The sequence below is a fragment of the Diuraphis noxia genome, unplaced genomic scaffold (assembly GCF_037042655.1).
Source record: "Diuraphis noxia isolate RWA-SAM2 unplaced genomic scaffold, SU_Dnox_SAM2 contig0002, whole genome shotgun sequence".
Classification (NCBI taxonomy): Eukaryota; Metazoa; Arthropoda; class Insecta; order Hemiptera; family Aphididae; genus Diuraphis; species Diuraphis noxia.
Window position 1 is genome coordinate 23,039,551 of NW_028301712.1, and position 23,263 is coordinate 23,062,813.

Below are 23,263 nucleotides of genomic sequence, written 5' to 3' on the forward strand. Positions count from 1 at the left end.
GGAAACAAAATTTTTAGTATTAATAATTTGTTTGTTTGGTTTTTGATGATGGAAATAAAATTATTATAGTTGATAAGTCTTTATTTTTTTTTACTATACATTTTTAGATAAAAATATGAAATTTTCCCGTTTAGTTAAGATTTGCCACTAGGTGAACTGTACGAGTCTGTTGTCTCTACTTAATTTGGACATGTTCTTTGAGAATCGTACAACCATAAAAGTCATTACAAGTAGAAAACGGACTAGCTAGATATCAAATAAATCGTTACCATAAACATCCATTAACTATTTTATTCGTTATGAAATAATAATAATCACCTCATTTAGGTACATGATGTATATAAAAGAATATTTTTTTGATACGGTCAATCGATTTAACAATACCTATGTATAGTTTTGAATACAATTTAACAATTAAACAACAATTACAAAACAGCTAAGTTCACGCATAACAATGATCACCGTTAGTCCGTTATCGGTCCGCCGCCTAATTTTTCGTTTTAGCGGTGGCATCGGCGCACGTGTGTGATTTTCGTCGACAAGGACGAGTTGCGCGTTACCGGCGGCGCTCATAAATTCGGTATTGTATGCTTGCGGGTGGGCCGGTCGCGCGAGAGACGAGTTCAGTTCGTTTTACCGTCGGGCACCGCGTGCGGTTTTTGCTCGGTTGTCGTCTTCGCATTCGTTGTATAGCGGGTTTTCGTATCGTAATTTTTTCGAAATTTTGTTTTACCACTCATTCAATAATCACACGCGAATCTAAAAAAACATATAATATATTATTATACATTATATTTAAAATAAAACTTTTTTCAAACCCATTGTGAGTTTCGAGAAATTCAGAACATTAATTTACATTTGTTTTCTTTTTTATTTCGGATTAATTTCTCTCAGGACAAAATCCGACAGCCGATATAGGTAAGTCACATATGTCTACACAATTATCAATGCCATACTAGCAATGAATTTTTACAAATATTCAAACGTATGGTTGTAATTTTTAAATGCGGTGGTGTCTGTTGAAAATCAAAAACTCAATAATATTATATAGGTAGTGTAATGCTATAATTGGTTTTATCATGAAAATAGCTTGAATTTTATTTATTAGTATAAATGTATTTCGATTATAATATGACAAAGCAATAAAATAGGATCTATTAAAAAATGCGCTTACTCCAGAGACACGACAATCTGTCAGTTATTCATTTTTCTAGAATTTTCAGTCTTATTATCATGGATCGACAAAAAAATAAAAAATAAAATACATTTTTATTTCACCATATATTATATGAATATTAACTTAATAGATAACATAAACGGTGTTTTTTGTCTCTTAAAATGTAGATAAAGAAATGTTATTAGTATATTTTTAACAAAACAGAATAATTATACCTTTTAAAGACTATTGTGAAACATTTGTCTAGAATAAAAAGTCTTTTTAAATGTATAAAAACATGTATAGAGATATTGTAATAAACTAGAGTTTGAAGGATCTTAATTTTATAATTTTAACCATTTGTTAAAAAAAAATAATAATAATAATTGGTTAATGTGTAATAAATAATCATTTAGTTATATAGAAACTTTTGTTAAATAACATTTTCTTACTTGTATATATCCTTTGTGTTATATGATTGAACAAAAATCTAATGCGTTGTACGTAATTTGAAAGGTCCATATACTTTTGAAATCACGTGTCAAATTATTGTAGGTGTAATATTATAAGGACTTTAAAAAAAAAAATGTATAAATATTATTTTAGTTGTAAATAGGTATGTGCATAAAACTTTAATTTAATTTAGATTAAGATGTCTTACAAGTGAATTAAAAATGTATATAACAATTAGTAACTTCAACAATAATTTGTCCATAAATTTAAACTTTTTTTTAAAATTCATAGGTGCGTTCTTTCTATGAAATATGACTGTAGGAGTATGATTAATTACTTCATAATATTAAAATAAAACCAAAATTTACTTCAACTATATAACATGTCAAATACATTTTTACTAATTTAAAGATTTTATAAGAGTAAGTTGAAGATCAATTTGAAATTAAATTATTTATTTTAAAAATATATTTGAACACTTACATAGTTGTAATTATATACTTATTTATTTGATCTTTCAAAATAAATGTGAAATGTTTTTATTATAATAATAGTGGAGTTTTAATTTTCTACCGAAATAATAACATACTATTAACATTTAACATGATGATTTACGAAGGAATTTAAAAAAAAAAAAATATTTACGATGTGATTATATAAATATTATAGTTTGTAAAATGAATAAAATTCGGGAAATTTATGACACAAAATTGAAAAGTCAGCATATAAATATAATTAAGCATTTTTTTTCTATGAAGTGTTTAAATATTTTAATGTGATAAATTGATAATTTGTTATAGAATTTTGTCAAATACATTTAGTAAGTTAATTTTGGCAGTTTATGGTTGACATTTTTAGATTAATTTCGTAGATTTATTAATGTAATAATTATTTATTGTGATAAAATCTTTTGAAATTTCTTCTTCAAGCGATTTTATATGTAGTTTAAAATTGTATTAATTTTATTTTTTGGGAGAATTTTATCTAAAATTTTAAATATATTTTGATACACATCCCATTTTTTTAAAAATAAAATCCAATAAAATAAGTGATAATCAAACATATAGGTAAAAATTAGGGAGGTTGTCACCCTTAATTCCCTAAAATATGCATATTTTTTATTAAATTAAAACTAATCATTAACAAAATACAAATTCTTTGCCATTTTTTTTTCTGTTTAAATGATTACGAGTTCACAATTAAATAAACGCATTTTTTGTCTTCATTCTTCATGGACTAGTGAATTAGCCGATGCAACTATAACATTTACATAATTTAAAATCATACTAAACTAGTTGGTGGAAATAATTTACGATTTATAAATTTTATAAGTGCATTGACTGATTCTGTTGGAAAGTACGAGTGTTTTATTTAAAGTTTCTGAAAGTTGGTGTTTGTGTCGTAATATTAATGTATCCATTAGTTCAAATTGTATTTGTAATCAAATTCAAAAGTCTGGTATGGAACACTCACATACTACAAGACATATTTTATTTAGACTATATGTTTATTAAACCTTTCAGTATGTTCTATTTATTTATTTAACTCGCGCATAATTATCATATAATTTAATTTCTGATACCAAAAATTTTTAAGTTGGGCTGAATTTATCCTAGTTTCAAAAAATAACATTTATTAATTATCCCTTTAAGCGATTGAAAACCTAGATGCATTGTGTTGGTCTTGACATTTAAGATGAAGAGTATAATTAGGTTTAAAGTATCAGTAATATAAATTTATTATTTGCCATTAATCATTGTATAGCTATATGATATTCTTAAAGTAGAAAAGAACTACACTTAGGTACCTATTCATTGCTATCAATACATTTAAATTGTATTATGATTGTATGTTGTATTTAATTTTATCTGATAATTATTATAGCAAAGAATATAAAATGATTTTATAAATGGTTGTAACCCGTTAACCATAACATTTTGTCAAAAGTAAACTAGTGTTAATGACGTTAAAATAATAAATATGAAATGTAATGTGTTTAAAAAAATTTAATTAATTTTGATCAGATGCAAACTCGTTATTATTAATAAACGTAAAAGCATTAATTTATTTTATTTTAAAAATATTACTGATTTTTCCGATAAATTGATTTACGTTTGGAATACATATAATATCCGTATAACAAAATGTTATATTAAACAAATTAATAAAAATTAAATTTTATTATTAAATATGAAAATGTAAAATACATTTATCAAGAAACTCGTGTTTTTGTAAATTAATTATGTATTTAATTGTGAAGTAAATTTATAAGTGTAAAAAAATAAAATTAGAGTATTTAAGTGATTTAAAATGAAGTACCTAATGATATTACTCAAATATGTATGTTATGAGTTATAAGTTAAATGTTTCAAAGAATATAATAATATAATGTATACAATACACATGCAATATTGGATAATATTACCTAATGTCCTAAACTCGTTCAAAAAGTCCATACCGTATCTCATAGTTAATCCTAAAAGGACTTAAGAAGAAAGACATATTTTTTCTAATTTTACAAATCATTAGGTATCTCTGAATATGGCTAAATTCTGGTCTTTAATATATTTAATTACTACTAAGACTTAATTTAAATATTGATCGGCCGCGATCAGTCCTATTCGTAACAAATATAATTTAAAATTTTGTACAAATATATTATATACACATGAATTAATTTGTAAATATTTAAATTTAACACAATTTAAAGAATTCCATTTTTATAAAACAAAACTCTTAAATGATAATGATACCAATGCAGAAATTACAATTTCTTACTTACTTTTCATATGCAAATTTATAAAATACAAGAAACCATATTTTGAAAAGACTAGATTTTTCGGAGGAAATACGTTTAAAAATTAATAAATAGTTAGGTTCTTATATCGTCCATTAAGTATATCACGTGTTTTGTGTCCACTGACAAAAAAGTATAGAACTGACACATAACAAATGAATTGTTTAAATTAATTAAAAGCTTAATATTGGATCTTTTCGAGTTTTTCATTATAACACTTCAATATTATAACAGATTGAACAAAATTACTCTTTTTTTTTTATACAAAAAAAATGTACAACCTACTTACCATATATATATATATATAAAGCGGATAAGTCGTAGATGTCGCTCTGCTGTACAGTAGGTTACAAGTGGGTTACTGTAATGGATGAAATTAAATTTGAATCCAATGACATTAAATCATTGTATACGAAAAACGATTCTGAGCGGGAACGGTTTATCTGTCTAGGATATATTATTATAGATTATTAAAAATTTCAAATCTTAGATTTAAAAAGGAACATTTTTATGAATTTCTAGATTAAAAAAATTTGCGAATTTTCGTGATTTTTACGTAGGTTGTCAAAATTCAAACTTTGAATGTTTGTAAAAAAAAACTGTGACAATATATTTATTTTATTTTACAACTGCTATTGTAACACCATGTTAGGAGCCTTTTATTAAATTTTCAAATCTTAGATTTAAAAAGAAAATTTTTTATGAATTTCTATCTAAGATAATTTGAACATTGTCGTTTTTACGTATTTAGTCAAAATTAGAACTTTAAATGTTTATAAAAAAAATCGTGCCTATGTATTTATAATATTTTTCAACAGCAATCGTAACAATATGTAATGTGTTTTTAATTAAATTTTCAAGCTTTTATACCCAATAAATATATTTTTATCGATATTAATTTAAAAAAAACGAATATTCCTATAAATAGTTCAACATAAGTCGAATTTTTTTGAAAATCGCATGGTAGATAGAAAATACTTATATAAACATTTGGTGAAAATTCATCTATTTTTTTTTAAAGTTACATCAAAACCAAAATCGATTTTGCCGAAAATTGATTGTGCGTAAAAATTCCCGTTTTTTCCTTAATTTTTAGTTTGTTTATCCCGAATATTCAGAAAAATATTGAGAATTTTTTACTTTTGACCACCCAAGGTACCAACTAGATTCACCTTAAAAAAAAAGCACACACATCATAGTAAAATCAATACGTTCTTCGCTCCGCTCAGAATCTAAAATATTAAGTTGATATTTTAGTAAAACTTTTTTTTTTTTTTTTGAAATTGGTAGGTATATTGAAAGTTAATAATATAAGAATATTGTTATTTTTTAAAATTAAAAAATAAATACATCTAAAATGCAAATCTTCGCTTTTTTACCGTTATTTGAATGATTACACGTTATATCTCATATCTTTAAGTCAATATTGCACTTATAGACGTGAATATATATTTTTTTTAAATGTGATCATATTTAGTCTAAAGATATAATTTGGAAAAATCTAAATACGTTTTTATAATTTTATTGCATAATAAATATATTAACTTCTTAAAGGAAATCAAATTATATAACTTAATTTATTTAAGCCTTTATTAAATGTTAAGTATATATATAAAAAATAAAATAAAATGTAATCTGCACAACTAATGGCCCAGTAGCCGATGTTTATACGTTTAATAATAATAAAAAATGTATTATTGTTGATTTTTTCTATAACTTATATCTGTTTATATAAAATTGATAGTTTATATTACAGTAAATCATAATATGTGTATTATTATAATTTTAATTAAAAATATACTTTATAAATAGATTTTCAACCATATTTAACAAAATGATTTAACGTTGTATTGAGTTTTAAAAATTTAAATTTTAAAACATTATATACCTACCAACTTCAGTCTAATATATATTTAACTATTAGATAATGCTTTTCATTATAGTCTATGGTATGCAACTTAAAATTCATAAAATTCCACGGTATTAACTGAAATTCAGACACAATAATTTTCTGTTTGATAACTGATAACTGATAATATTATAATATTCTCAATCACTAATACAGTAATACATATGCTAGTCACAGGTGAATGAAGTAAGATAAATTCTTAACACCCCGTTTTTATATTCTGTAAAATGTTCACAAATTTCGCTTTAGTTGCGTATAATTTTATTACTGAAAATGTACCATGACATTCTATAAAATAAACAGCTGACATATTTGTAATATCTTAAGAAGCAACCTAATTTGAAAAAAATTAGATTATTGAATAATAACAACAAAGTTTATGTATAGAATTTTGTTTTTTTAATTTTTCTGTTTTAAATAAATCGTGAACAACCAAAAAAAAAAGTGTAAAAAAATGTAATTAAGCAATTTTCATTAAATCTTAAATTTTTTTAGTATCAAAGCTTAGTTAACGAGCTTCGTTTAAAATCATATTTTTAATTAAATGATTTATCGTTAGTTTAAAAAAGTAAAACACACCTTTCTAATGTGGCTCCTTCAACTCTAATATAAACCATTTGGCACCTTTTTTATTTTAAATCATAAAATATTTATATATATATATATATATATATATATATATATATATATTGTGATATGCATTCATTGAAATTTTCTCTGAATTGACGTAGAAATAGTTTTCAATTATAATTTATTTCTTAACATCGATGCAATTTATTTAATTTTTAGAAAAATTTGAATGTGGTTAAGCTATTTATTTTACATATTATACACATTTTTAGATTGTTTTATCGTTTTTACAAAATGTTTTTAACTACCCAATAATTAATAATTGTCTCTTTAACTTAAGTGATAAATTGAATATCTTTTCGGGACACATTTTTAAAATTAATTATGTGAATATGTATATGTGTTTTCCAATAATACGAGTATAAAACTACGATCGATTGTAAAACTATTTATTTCATTATATGCTTTAAGACTATACGTGAAAACATGTAAAACTCAATATATCTTATCTATTGTGTAAGTATGTTGTGCATAAAGTTATTGTTAAATGAGATTAATTGGGCTATTTTTAAAATTTAATTAGAAATTACGTAAAAATATGTATAGTTAGTTCATTTTATCAAGTTATAGAAAACAGGGTTTAAATTATTTCTATAAGAAATTATAAAAATTAAATTTATTCCATAATTCCTTTATAATTTTAATTTTAATTTTGTGTCCGTTCCAAGTAAAATTATAGAGGTTATTTATCATGGGAAAAAACGAGGATTATTTTTATGTTATTATTTTACACGTATAAAATGTATTTCAAACGAAGAATAAAAAAAAAAAAATAAAATAAAATATTTGAATGTATAAATATATAATAACGATTAAATGAGAAAATATAGCTTGCAAATAAGACGTGAAAAATAAAATCGCCATTTAAATAATATTATTATTTACTGTTGTATATTATTTAAAATACTACTACTTTAAAGTACCTATAAATAAGGAACCAGCATATGTGGTTGAGTAAAGTGAAATTTGTCAACAGTACAAGATAAATACCTAACCTATTTATCCGTATGTTTTTGCGTAAAGGTCGTAGAAGTTTTGTTTGTCGATTGAACCATATTGCAGTGTTTAAACACAACAATAACACCGAGTGTGTTTAATGTGAAAAGTAATGTGTTGCTTAATATTGGTATATTACTAATAAAAACTATTAAAATACAGGAATATTACTGCAATGATCGTAAAACACTTACAGCGCTCATTTTTGGTTAATGTACGTATAACTGACAATTATTAGCTTATATAAATAAGTGCAGTACTAACGTACTAACTTCACTGCTCGAAATGGAAAATTTTACGAACCGGAACGATCATAAAATTAATATGCAGATTGTATTTTTAATTTAAATTATTTTCATTTTTGATGTTTAATTAACAATATAATATAATTAGTTACATAGATACAAATAATACAAGTAATTTTAAGGTTAAAAATTGTAGCTATACAATAAAATTCAAATTTGAAAAATAGTTCATAATAATTTACAAAATGTTGAGTATTTTTTGTCAATTTTTTTCTCACGTTTGCGGCTTCCAGTGATGCCATCAGCAGAATGTCTATTTTTGACTAACCATGAGTGTACATATTTTTTAAGACGAAATTCAGTTAACACAATTAACAAATAAAAATACAGAGACTGTACTAATATTAAATGAAGATCTGAGGGGTGTTATAATTTATTATTGTTCGAAAATTAAGTTGAACAGTAAAAACAAAAGATCTCTTCCAGAATAAACTTTTCAAATTTCGTTGCATACAGTTTAAGACCACCTACCTACTTATAAGACCATTTAATTTTAAAATGTAAATGTCTTTACTAGGTATAGATATATATTTTAGTTATAACTTATTTATTTAAATATTAACCAACAATTTAGTAGAACAGTGATTAATGTATTATCGTTTTAGAGTACGCTGAGCTGGTTTTGGCTTAGTGTAGGTACTTCAAAACGGGATATTCTTGCCCTCCTAGAGTTCTATTGACAGACTATGGACTGTGTAGGTACTATTACATTCATGTTGGTTTAAATATTTATTTGTGTTTAATGTTGAAATATATAATTACATTTTTGAAGTGTATTTTATGTTAATCAACAAATTGAAAAAAATATCTAGGTACGCTTCTGATCTATTTCATTATGTAAATTGTAAATATCAAATAAATATAAGTAATTATTTAGTTGTTTAATATAAATATTAAAACATTTATTTGTTTACATCTGTCATAACTCGTAGCTTTTTGACCACTTCTGTTAATTTACAATTATTTGGAGGAAATCGCGCAAAGCCCCTTTTCGATGCCACAACCATGACCTGTTGGCCGTTTGTTTGTAGTGTTCTACTGCTAAGTCGATGGATGTTATTGTTTTTATTTGTATTGTAATCCATTAAGTTAAAGGAATGAACTGTGGTGATTAACTGATTAATCTGATCTCCTTTAGTTATTTTGAAATTTTTAGCACGTAACGTACAGGGAGTGATTTTTAAAAATTATGGGTGGCATTGATGGTTATTATTTTACACTCGGTTCATCGCATGCGGTGACGACTGAAATTTTAATAAAAATATTCACTGACTTCTAAAAATTATACCCTGAAATGTAATAAATTTACTTTAATTTTTGATGCTCCATCAAACTTATTAATGACCTATATCTACGCAGGTCGATGAGTATTAATAATTAATGTTTTGGGTGTGAATATTAAACAAAATAATATTTTTGATTAATAATGGTTGAAATTAGTATCTATAAAACATTAAAAATATATTTTATTGGATTAGTAACCTAACAGTTTGCCCAGTTTGGCATAGATATTAATAATAATAACATATTTAAAATTGATCATGCTAAGAAAAATAATGTGTATAATGCAGATATTTAATGTGAAATAATATTTAAATATTTAATTATAATTATTAATAGTATTTTTATATGTATTATTCTTATCTATTACTTATATTATAATTATTCATAACTTATAAAATGTTTAATTTAATAGCTTGAAATTGCTGTAAAAAATTACAATAAAAAAAAAAAATTATGTTATACGCAACTGTAAATATTGAGTTTATTGATTTCTGTGTCCAATGTTTTGGTTATGTAATTAGACCAAATAGGTATAATATATTATGCGATAAGTCTTCTGATGTTCAAAATTTAAAATTTAACTGAAGTGAATCGTTTAATATTTATAAAATAATAAATGCACATATTAATGAAGACTTTTAGTTAATCATTTAGAGGATTAAAAAAAATGAACCCCACATGAATATTTAATTATGCCCTAAATTCATTATTAAGCAATTTACTATAAGTACTTTGAAATTCTGGGAACATGATTGAAAAAGTCAGTGCCTAGATTTGAATTCACAAATAAAATATGTTTGTAACTAAATAACATTAAAATATTTTGTTATAAATTGTTGACTATTGTTAATCTTATATTAATATTTTTATACAAATAGCCAATAACTATGTTTAATTTATTGCTAATTTTCAGATGCAGATTGAGAAAATAACAAATTTTACACAAAGTGAAAATAATATTAACTTTTGATAAATATTACTTATGTGTAATTGATAAAATAGCACATTAAGAGACAAGTAAAATCTAAAGTATTGAACATAATTACAAAAAGCAGTATTATTTTTTTCGAGTCATCATAGTTTATCAACAGTCCAAATATATTAATTTTGTAGAAATATACCAAGTTGTAATTTTAATTTAAGTAATTTGACTTTTTCACTTTACACTATATATTTGATTATTTAAAAAAAGTCTTGAATATAATAATTGTTTAATGAATAAAAATATTTATACGATACTTTTTAAAACTTTTTTAGTAAATATTTATTTGAATAGAATATTATTTATAACAGTTGCAGTTATTAATACAGTTGTGCAATTTGTTTGGTTCTGTAAGTTTTTATCATTACGTTCGTTATATAGATTATTCAAAAATAATTTTTAATTCTTCAGCTTAGTTAAAGTTATAATCATGTTTTGGTATTAAAATAGTCTGATCATTTTTTTTTCTGACTAATTCAAAATCAATAAATAATAATTTTCATGAAAATTAGTATTATTTTTTATGAGTGAGAATAGTATAATCAAAAAAAGGTGTGTGCTGAAAATATGCTATATATATATTTATTATAGCAGTAATTAGAATGCATTACATGTGGTTCTTTTTTATTCCATATTAATTACTTTTATTTAAGCGTAGTTTTAATGCTTCATCACCTATATCGTATACATTATATGTTATTTATTCGATAGTATATGCATACACAGTTTGATGATGGTCTTTTCGTAATAAAAAATTATTTTTCACTCGAAATGTATTCAAAATGAAAATTGTTTACTTATCACCAGTGATTATTGAGTACAAAAATGCAGTAGGTATGTTAATGACGCAAATCAACATCGGTATTTTATGTAACTAAATTCATATGGTATTAAAATATATAAAATAAATTCCTCATTTTTCAAGTACGAAATCATTAATCATATTATATTATATAGTTATTTCATCTAAAAGTGATGCCATTTGATTTAGTAATTTTACGAATTTACGTGAATTAGGATAGGGTAGTACTCCATTCAATTATAATTCAATACTCATTGCTTCATGTTTATTTTTTATAAAAGTTTCTAGATCATAATTTTTTCTATCTACCTATGTATCATACAATATAAATACGAAGCAAGTACAGATACTTCAAGTATTCATTTTCCTTCATTTTAATCCTCAAATTAAATATTTTTACATACTCACTATACTGTGATTTTTTTGGAAAATTGTATACTGATGCAATATTTATATTTTAATAATTTTTAAGTATTCTCTGGAATTTTTCAAGTTTATGTAGAAATTCTAATTTTCGATAAATATGAATTATGAAATCACATATTTTTTATAGTTCTTATAGTTTTAATATTTTATTTTTGTTTACATACAATTTACGAACTCTAATCGGTGCTTATTATAAATACCCATTTAGCGTACTTCAGTATGTAGTATTTACATGATTATATTTCAGTGAATAATTTATCAGAAATTATTCTTTAGAGTACAATTTATTATTAAATAAAATGTTGAATACTGAACATTGTATTAATGGTAAGTATTAAAACTTCAGTGATGAATGAAGAAGTTTTTGTCATACAATTATTATCACTTATCAAAATTGTAAATTTGGCATGGTTCGTATATATTTAACTTTTAACTCGTTGCAAACTGTAAAGCGTTAATATTATTTTATTATGTAGTCCAATACGCGCTATAATAATATTTTATATGTATACTGTAGTACACACAGGTCATTATTATGATTACTTTTAGTGTGATAGAATCAAATAGAATTGATAGAATATATATCAATGGCTCATAGAACATTCCTAACAAGTCAAAGAGTTTTATTTTTTGAATAATTAAGGAATACAGTTTTGAAAATCAAATTAATTTACTATATTTTTGCTCCATATAGGCTTTTAGGATATTAAAAAAAAAAATCGAGAACATAAAACATTGTTGAAAAGTTACATAGACAAAAAATAAATAAAGCACAGTTTAAACTATTGTAATTCGTTTTATGAGATTTTGACTGTAAATTTATTTTTTTGAAACAGAAATATGTAAATGTATACCTACTATTGTAGACAAAAATGAATGGTTTTGTTCAAAATAATGAAAATTAGAAAAACAAATGTAAATTTAAGTATCATGTTTTATTATTTAATTTATATATTGGTTCCAACATATGTATTTTTTACACACATAAATTGATATTAAAATCTTATTTCAATTACATTTTCGTTAAAAGTCGACAAGACTGCAATTGAGCTTGATGTCATAGTGATTTTTGGATTTGAGATTCTGAGCGGAGCGATGAATGTATTGATTTTACCATGATGTGTGTTTTTTTTTTTTGTCTGTCTATATTGTTACAAAAACAGTTGAAAAATAAAAGAAATACATAGTCACAATTTTTATTTACAAGCATTCAAATTTTGAATTTTGACGACATACGTAAAAATCATGAAAATTCGGAAATTATTGTATGCCAGAAATTCATAAAAAATTTTCCTTTTATATCTAAGATTTGAAAATTTAATACATGGCTCCTATCATATTTTTACAATAGCAGTTGAAAAATAAAAGAAATGCGTAGTCACCAATTTTTTTTACAAGCATTCAAAGTTTGATTTTTGACAACACAAGTAAAAATCACGAAAATCACGAAAATCACGAAAATTCGCAAATTATTTTAAACTAGAAATTCATAAAAAATTTTCTTTTTAAATCTAAGATTTCAAAATTTTTAATAATCTATAATATATCCTAGACAGGTAGACAGATAAACCGTCTTCGCTCAGAATCGTTTTTCGTATACAGTGATATAATATCATTGGATTCAAATTTAATTCCCTCCATTACAGTAACCCACTTGTAACCTACTGTACAGCAGAGCGACATTCACGACTTCCCCGCCTTTTTTGGATTTTAAACTATTATGTTTTTTCTCCATATATATTTCTATTGGTTTATTTCGATTTGGTGTAGAAAATCGTGTAACAAAAATTATATTTGTGTGTCTGCCGGGGATCGTTTTTGTCGGACCCGACTATAAAAACTATAAGAGAAACAGCTGATTATGTGATTTTTGTCCCGTAGGTATCCGAACACTATCATCTTAATATTAGTGTGCTTAATGTGTGATTATTCGTGGTTTCATAGAAACAGGCAAGTTAGTAGGTACTATTTAGTATTTTATTATCTTGAAACGAGGACGACGCCATCGCTACAGGCGTAGGTGGAATGGCAGTGTCCGAGTCAACAACGTGGTGTATAGGGTACCTACTGTATAAACAACGTTTCCAGGATTGGTATAATAATATAGTATAATAATATAATATCAACGAAACGGTGGTGATAAATCCGGCGCACGAGCTTTGACAGATACCCCAAGATGGCGTATACACTCGCTGACCGCAACCGTCACCGCCACCAGTATTCCTCGCGGATATCCCAATTACTATTATAGGTACGATCGTAGGTATATAATGATTATTATTAAACTCTGAGAGTCTGATACCCACGTACACATGCATATACGTTAAAGTGTATTATATAATACAATGGTATATATGTATACAGAATACAGAGTGCACGAGTGGTGGATGAGAGAGACATAGAGAGAGAGAGAGAGGTCTCTGAGCGAAACCAGAGTACCTATATGTATATATAGTACTGCAGGTATTATATACATCGTATTCGTTCTTGAGGGCCACCTATACATATAATGTATGTATATATTTGTACAGCCACATTTCTGACTATCCTTTTCAGCTCCATTCACCGTGTTAAATTATATGACTGCGCGTTTGAATTAACCGTTTTCATCGGTAAGATAATCCGTGGAATACCTATAATTGTTCTATCTACTTTGTGTTTTGTAAATCAAAATGTAAACATATTTTATTTCCACGAGTTATTTGCCTTAATTTGCAAGTACATATTTTTTTAAATGTGTGATTTAGCTGTTACCAAGAATAGAAACTAAAAGTTGAATAACGTTTGAAAACTGGATTCCGTATAGGTACCTGCGTGTGATATACTCACTGTTAAGTTACTATATAGATAAATACATGTTGCAATAATGCAATCTACAATTATTTACGTTATATTTATGATATTTACATGACAAAATAATAAAATTTAGTAGAAAAAATAATGATCAACTAACTTATTTTGTTCTTGGAAAACTACCACTTAAAGAACAAAAACACTTTTTTTTTAATTAATTTTTTAATTAAAGCAAAATCCCATCTTAAAGTATTAAATATTTCATACTCATTATTTTGCAACAGTTAAAAGTTATGATAAATAACTATTTTAGCATTTTAGCATTATAATATTGATGTCCATGGTAGTGAGGTTAGAGAAGGATAAAGAGGGGTGATGGTTGTTTAATAGGTAATTATTCCTCCGATAACATTTTAAGCTCCCTAAAAATTTTACCAAATTGTTTCAAAGCAAAAATTATCAACTATGGATAAGCTTTATTTTGAAATGATGATAACATCGATCTAATCTGATTAAAAGTTAACCGTAGTAAAATTACAGAAAACTTGACTTTAACTCGCTATTCGCTAATAGGTATTTAAATCAACAAAAATCGAGTTACCGTATTGATATAGTTTGTTTTAGATTAATAACAATCCCTATATGATCAGGTAAAACAAATGTTAAAAAAGCATCAAACATTTATGAATATTTTTGTAATTCAGTAAAATATTGAGACATCTAAAATATGTAGGATCATATTATATTATTCAGTTTACAACTCACGACAAAAATATGGAATGCGTTTATTAAAAATATAATAAAACCTGTCCAGTGATAAAACGCAACTGGTCAAAAACCAAATAGCATACCTAATGAGGACTTAAACGATCTACTAGAAACTTAAGTTATGCATAATGATTACAATTTATAGACCATTTTTTGTAGTTTGCTTTAAAAGTTGAAAATCTCCCATAGTTCCATTCAATACGTTTTACAATAAGTCTGATTTTGATAAGGTTTTACATAAAACTTTTTTTTGATTTTGTAATCAGTTCATTATAAAATTCAATTATAATAAGCTGTTATATTACTGGCAGCAATCAAATAAATAAGATATTATGTGATTAAAAAAAATATACTTTACAGTGCGTTAATAGAGCAAAACAAAAATGTAAAACATTTAAGTCAATATTAGCTTTTGTTTTACGTCAAATTACGTCAAATTTTTCAAAAATTTAGCTAATAATATTTAATTAAAATAAATTAAATTTAAATAAAATTGTTTGTATTGTAAAAGTATATATTTTAGGCATTTGTTATGGTAAAAATTTAATAAAATTTTGTCTATTCAACTAAGTACCTACCAGAAATTGAAAGCTATCTTATGCTGTGAGATTTCACGGTCACTGGACTTTCGATGATACGAGAAATCTTCCATGCTAAAAATATAGCACGTTTTTATCCTATTTCATGCTTTGTGGATTTTAATAACGAGTTGAAACATATTTTCTATTTGAACAATCAAATCAAACATAGTGAGGAAGTGACAAGGTCCCTGAGTGATGTGAAACAATTTACTTGATTTTTATATACATGAAAGATACAGTAAGTATTCGTATTTTTTAACTGTAAAAAAACTATTGAGTTTAAAGGATAAATATTTCCAAACTAATAATTTATATTTTATATAATTTTGAATGTTAACTTGATAAAATATTTTAAGAAATTCAAAAATTCTTACTTAAAAAGAAAAAAGAAAGTATAATATAAATATATATTATTTTTAGAACAATATTTATTATATAATATTATAATTTATAATTATGATTTTTTATCAATAATTTTGTTTCTAATTTAGTTTTTATTTTCGATGATTGGTAATGTATGTTTCTATTAGATCTTTAGGTAGGTACCTTTAGCTATTAAAAAAATGAAACTATTTTTAAGTGAGTTATTATAAATATATTATTAATGAGTATTTTTAATTATTTTCTGTATATCATAATAAATACCTTATATTTTTAAATGGTCAATTAACGGAAAATACATTGGTTGAAAGTGAATTGTGCTAGTAAATTGAATGTAAATTCAGGTCACGTATTCTAGGAAGTATACAATAAATATCATAATAGTTATGTGACCCCAGGGATATTTTGGAAAGTGTTTCTAATAATAAAGATAGTAATTACTTTATGTTCTTAAATTTAACAAGTATTAGTAAAGGCAGTTTATATTCTTGTGAATGAAAAACAATTTATGAGTATAAGAAATAATAATACCTATATAAGTTCAAGCTGGTTAACTTTCAATGGTAATCACTCAATATATCAAAGAATTTTAACTTTTTTTTTTTGAAAATATGAAATACATAAATAATTCTTAATGCATTTATTTTCTTCTTTTATAAGAAATGTTGAGTTTAAATATTGAATATTGAATAAATATAATTTTATTCATTAGCATTAACTTTAAATAAAATAAAAAGGCAAAATGAATTTGTTGAATTTGAGTTGCGCTAATTCTTAACCTTTAACGATTAATGATTATTAATAAAATCTATTTGTTTACAATTTTATACATCAACACTTTTTTAAAGTATTGCATGTTTCATCTTCTAGCCACTTTTGGTTTTCTAGTTTTCTATACTCGATGTTTTATATTTAATCTGCAGCTTGTGAAAATGAAATGGGACTTTTTTATAGGTAAAATACATTGATAATTCTTTAAACAAATTTTACTTTAATGTTTAATAAAAATATCGAACGATGGATTTATTCGACTAGAAATTTAATAATAATAATATTAATCATTTATACACCATTATAGATTATTAATAATTCTGATAGAACAATATAATCAATATAATATTGTTATTACCGGTAGATTATTTTTTGTGGGTAAAAAATAATATACGAGTATTTAAAGAATAACTCTTAGTTTTAAATTATATAGGTAGATAGTAAGATTGTTGGTTTGAACAGTTTTCTATTGAATAGTTAAAATAAATTATAATAATTTTTGATGAATCATTATGCATACATATCTTTAGAAATTGATGGCAAAAAAATTACGTATATTGTTCCTAAAAATATTGTACGGACATTATACAATGTGCTTGGTATGATTTTATTTATTTAGAGTAATTAAATTTGACTATGTAGCATTATTGTATGCTGTTCTTAATATAATTATAATGACTAATCAGTAATTACTATTAGATTAATTGAACATTCTGAGTTGTTTTCAGTAAACACGATTCGGTAATTATAGTATCCTGCTGTTTCCATTGTTTAATGTTTACTTGAATCATATTGATTGCGAAATACAATATAAATGTATGAAATATTTTTATTATTTTTTGTTTGTTTATTATTTTCATACTCGTATATAAGCAAAGTAACAATTTTATTATTAACAGATTTAATGGAAACTCGAAAATTAATTTATCATTTTCTCTTAACACCCTCGAGGGACTTTCTTTCAATCTTAGAAATTACAGTGTTTATTGAACCAGAGTTTTACTTGTGTCAATTTCCAATACACATTAGGTAATTTATTGAGCACACCATAACAGATATAACATTTAATTTAACTTTTCTGCACCGAGTGAATTTTGTTTATATTTCAGCGCATGTTTTATGAACAGAACTTAGTTGTATACCTATTAATAAACTCGATGTCGATAACAAGCATAGTTTGAAAATTATTTTCCAATTATCCTGTCAATTTATTAAAATTAGTATTGACTTATCATGATATTATCATCAATTAGATGATTTGTTCAAATCATGATTAGTATGAACATCAGTTCATGGAGATTTTAGATGTTATACCGAATAATTTAAATATTAAAGTTTGAACCTTTTAATTAATTTTCTATGTTTAGGTTTTTAATGATAATATCATGATCACATAAATTTGAAAAACTTCTACTATAATATAGGTATTAAATATCATTACAAAATATTGTGTGTTGACGTGACACGGGAAAACAGCACTACGCTTTACCTACAACGGACGTGTACGACTTAATAATAATAACCCCGCATAATAGGCACCCGACAATAATAGTATTATGCAAACGATTCAGTAAAATATAATATTATAAAATATACATGTGTCGTGCTTACGTGTTCTATTCTTATACGACACACACACTGTGTATACTGGATAGCGTACTATGTCAGCGTACTATACTGTATACATAATTATACTATATAATAATATTACAATATTAAATATAATGTAATCCACGCGTGTTGCGTTATTATTGTTAATCGTACACAACTCTGCGTATTTCGCGTACGAACAGTATGTGATATATTTTTGTATAATATTATTGTGTAGTGTTTGTGACGTCCACTCGAGTGTTTGAAGACGTGTAGGATGTAGGTGCACAGACAAGCATAATAAAATGCTATATCATGTAGACGCCGTCGTAGTCGTCCGATGACTCTTCCGGGTGTAAAAACACGATATGGTCTATGTGTTCTAGGGGTTGTCGTTTGTGCATAACTCATTTTTAGTGTGCGTAAAAGCGAATAAAAAAAGAAAAAAAGGTTGAAGACAAACCTTAAGAACTTTAAATTACAGAGAAACATTAAAAAAAAAAAAAAAAAAAATAGAGCAAAGGTTAAGAAAAGATAGAAAATATAACAAACCAGCTATAGGGTTTCATAATGTGTTATAAAATATACATTTTTTTTTTTTTAAATAAAGTTAGCTATTGTGATGCTTAAGAGCTGAAAAGTTAACACAAGCTCATCTCTTATATTGTGTTGTTTTAAAGGTAAAAACCTCGCAAAACAGTTATTTATAAAAAATAGTTTTGGATTTTAGATTACAGAATTTCTCTACAATTATATGTATTTTACACATAGAAAAGTTCATATATTTGCTTTTTGCTATATGTAGTTAATTTATTTGATACAATTATATAAGTGGTTCTTAAAAGGCATTTTTATTTTTTTGGAGTGTAAAGAAAAACCAATGCGTAACTTTCGAAAAATATCTTAAACATATTACCTAACTGAATGTTGGTTTTTGGTTAAAAATAAATTTTGAAGTTGAAGCAAATTACATCAAGAGAAAATATATGGTATAATGATATGATCTATACCACCGTCAAGGGCGCAAGTTTCATATAATATTTGTCTGTATAAACTATATAATATATCAATATCAATATATATATATATATTATATAATTCATATTGTATACTATATATATATTTGCAATATGTTTATTTTATAGCGCGTCGCTTACGCTCTCTGTAATAACTATTTTGTCGTAACCATCAGCCGACGGACCGTATCCGATACGGTTTTCATCGGGAAATGTGATTTGTATTGTGACACATGTGCATAATATAGAATTTGATTTTATGTATATGTTCTGACCGAGGCGAGACGTCCGCGGAACGGAATGTCCAATGAGTGATTGGGGATAAGGTATTTTTGTATTTTATGTTTATTACGATTTATCCTCATCACTTTTTTAATTAAACGTTGATAAATAAACAGTTTTTTTTAAATTGTTTTGCTTAATTTTTAAATTGTATACCTATTGATAAATACATACAAGTTTTATATGTTATGTTTATTCTAAATATTTTATTTTCTGTAAAAAAAAGTCATTAAGATTTATGAGTAATATGAAATTATATTAAAACTGTTATAAATGCAAAATCAAAGTCTCTTACAAAAATGATTTATTGGATAACTAAACTAATGTTTGCTTTTTAAATTTACTTGCCCGTATATTAAAAACAAAATAATTTCATTGAAAAATGAAAAGTATAAATATTGTATTTTAAAAATACTCAGTATAGGTTCTTGGAGATAACATATAATTATAATTTATACAAATATTTAATTTGATAACATCACACATTACATTATCAGTATAATATTTTTTATAAATTGTAAGATGATCGTATAAAAATATCATATTATATTACATGTTTTTAAATTATATAATATCGTAAACATGAAATGTGAATTATGGATATTGCGAATAAAAAGATCATACTAATGTACATAATATTATTAAAGTTATTATTATATTATTTAAGAAATTAAGAAATGTTAACTTATTAATTATATTATGACGTATAGTGTTCAAGCTTAAATTAGTATGTCTCTACCATAACTGCAGGTGGCTCTAGTTATATCTAGGTACTCCTGTCTGATGTATACACATCATTAACTCACTCGAAGCTGATCATGACGATTATCTTCATTGTTTCTATATGCACATATTCAAAAATCGTACGAAACTTAAGTTTTTACATTTAAGAGCAAAATAAAATAAGTAAAAATATTATGAAAATACAATTCTTAGGCTTATCGTGGTATTTTAACATTTTTTTTTTCGTAGTTCCAAAAAATTAAAATAGATCCAAAGAAGAAAAAATTGATTAGTTGCTTTTAAATTAACCCAACAAACCAAATAAACCGACTAAGCTAGTAATCATACTCGGTGGACTTTATTGAACATAACAATAATAACAATAATGATAAAAATGATAATAATAATAATAATAATAATAATAACAACTACAACAACTATGACACTAAAAGTCCTCACAAAATTGTATCAATTGTAGTATATTTAAAAAAAAAATGAAAACCATCAAAATCTTTTGATTCAATCTCGCTGAGTGTTGCAGAAAATAAAACTCAAAGAATGATCAATACAACTATGGTTAACTATTCAATACATAAGCTTGTGCAAAACCAATGAAAGATTCTCAAAGCATTTCATTCAGTCGTTTAATACGCTGAAGAATATCGGTTTATTCGACCAACAATCATTTTATACTTTAATAATAATAATAATAATAATAATAAAATTATAGTTTATTGATATCTATATTTTTATTTTCTACCAAGTTTAATTTTATAGACAATGAAATAAGATGCCAAGATAAAAAAAAAATATGAATTATAAAGTAAAAAAATATTCTTAAGTATATAGGTACTGCCAAATGTTTTTATTGTATTTTTGAATATTTACGTATTTATTCGATATTTGGGTTGTGTCTATGATTAAAATATAGTAGGTTGTGTTAGTAAAAATACGTGCTGTGAATTGTGATATGAGTGTTTATGTTATTTCATTTTGAAGTTGACGCGTAAAAACAATCATAACATTATACAATTTTATATCGATAGGAATTAAAATTAAAATTAAGCCAACTGTGCATTTAAGTATTAGAATATTCGAAATCTAGACACGTATGTAAAATTGATTTATTTTAATTTTAGAAAAGCATTTATTAAATATTAAGATATGCATATCTGTTCAATTTGTTTACCTTGTATAGGTATCTAAATAGAATTCGATTTATGTCATTAGGTATTTACACCAACAGGTATTTCTCATTTTCATACAGGGAATCGAATAGAGAACGCCCATGTTGACTATAATTTTATTTAAAATGTCTGTTTTCAAATACAGTAGGTATATCAAGTAGCTTAAAAATAAATCATTCACGTGACTTCATCCAAATACTAAGAGGATGTTAATGGATTATTAGTGTCTAGCAAATATGTGTTTAAAAGTTTCATCGTGACAACATGAAGGTTATTCAAGTTTTGTTTCATCATACACGCATCAACATTTCTAGAAAGTTGCCAACTAGTTGTATGACATATTTTTCTTTAGAACAGTTTCTAATGAACCAACCATCCGAATGTCTAACATCTGTATTAAAATAATTTATAAATAATGAAAAATGTGCTGGATTTAATATACATTTTTATTTCCAAAATAAATTATGGTATTATTATAGAACTTCAAGTACAAAGTAAAATTTGTGTTATATAATTAATCTTAAATCTTAATGTAGGTCAGGTATTTAAAATATCTACACTTGGTATAACAAGTAATACCTCATTAATTACGTAACATATTTTTCTATAATCAGTAAAATTACAGTATACTATATTTGGTTTATTTTTTGTCACCTAAAATAAGTAAAATATGGATTACAATGATTGTTGATTTTTTTATGATAAATCTTTTTTTTAACATCCAATCAAATATATAATACAAGTATAAACAAATTTATTTCAAAAACATTTAAAAAATATTACTTACGAAGGTTACCTTAAATCTTACCTAACCTAACCTTAGTATTGTTGGTTATAGGTTTTCAAAAAATATATTAACATATGAAATATATATTAAACTGTTCAATAATAATAATAATAAAAATAATTTACATTTTAATTTTACTTAAGAATTTTAAATTAATTTTATCATAATATTTATCAGCACTAATAATACCATTCTTGCCTACATATTTTGTCAAGCAGTAGAAACATTTTCAGCTGTATTTTCGGTTCCTATGTAAATGCTGTTTAATAGGTACATACCAATTTTAAATACCTATTATATTGTTGGACTAAAAATAATTAATTAAAGTTTTTAAATTATTGGTAAATATAGTCATATTTATATAATATAACTATAATTTAATACTGAAATGTTTGAAAATTATATTTATAAATATTCTTACTTTATATTATTCACTGATAAACTGTTATTCGTTATATAAGTGTGACTTATATCTACTAATATGATCAATGTTATGTGCCAAATGTGTTTCTACCATCGAAAAATTAAAATCAATAATCAATCAATTTATATGTTAATCTAATTGTTTTGTATGTTCAATGTTGATACCTATTTATATAGTTACTTCATAGGTACCCACTGTTTCTCAATAATAAACTATAACC

At 24.4% G+C, this 23,263-nt stretch overlaps 1 protein-coding gene across 5 annotated transcripts in view; it reads left to right on the plus strand.

Annotated features, from left to right (window-relative positions):
• The first annotated feature begins 604 nt into the window (after positions 1 to 604).
• LOC107164174 (5-hydroxytryptamine receptor 7) overlaps positions 605 to 23,263 on the plus strand; it is a 232,925-nt gene continuing 210,266 nt past the window's right edge. For all 5 annotated transcript variants that reach the window (XM_089220372.1, XM_089220373.1, XM_089220371.1 and 2 more), the window contains exon 1: positions 605 to 918. The gene's annotated coding sequence lies outside the window, so the exon portion shown is untranslated. The remainder of the gene's footprint in view (positions 919 to 23,263) is intronic.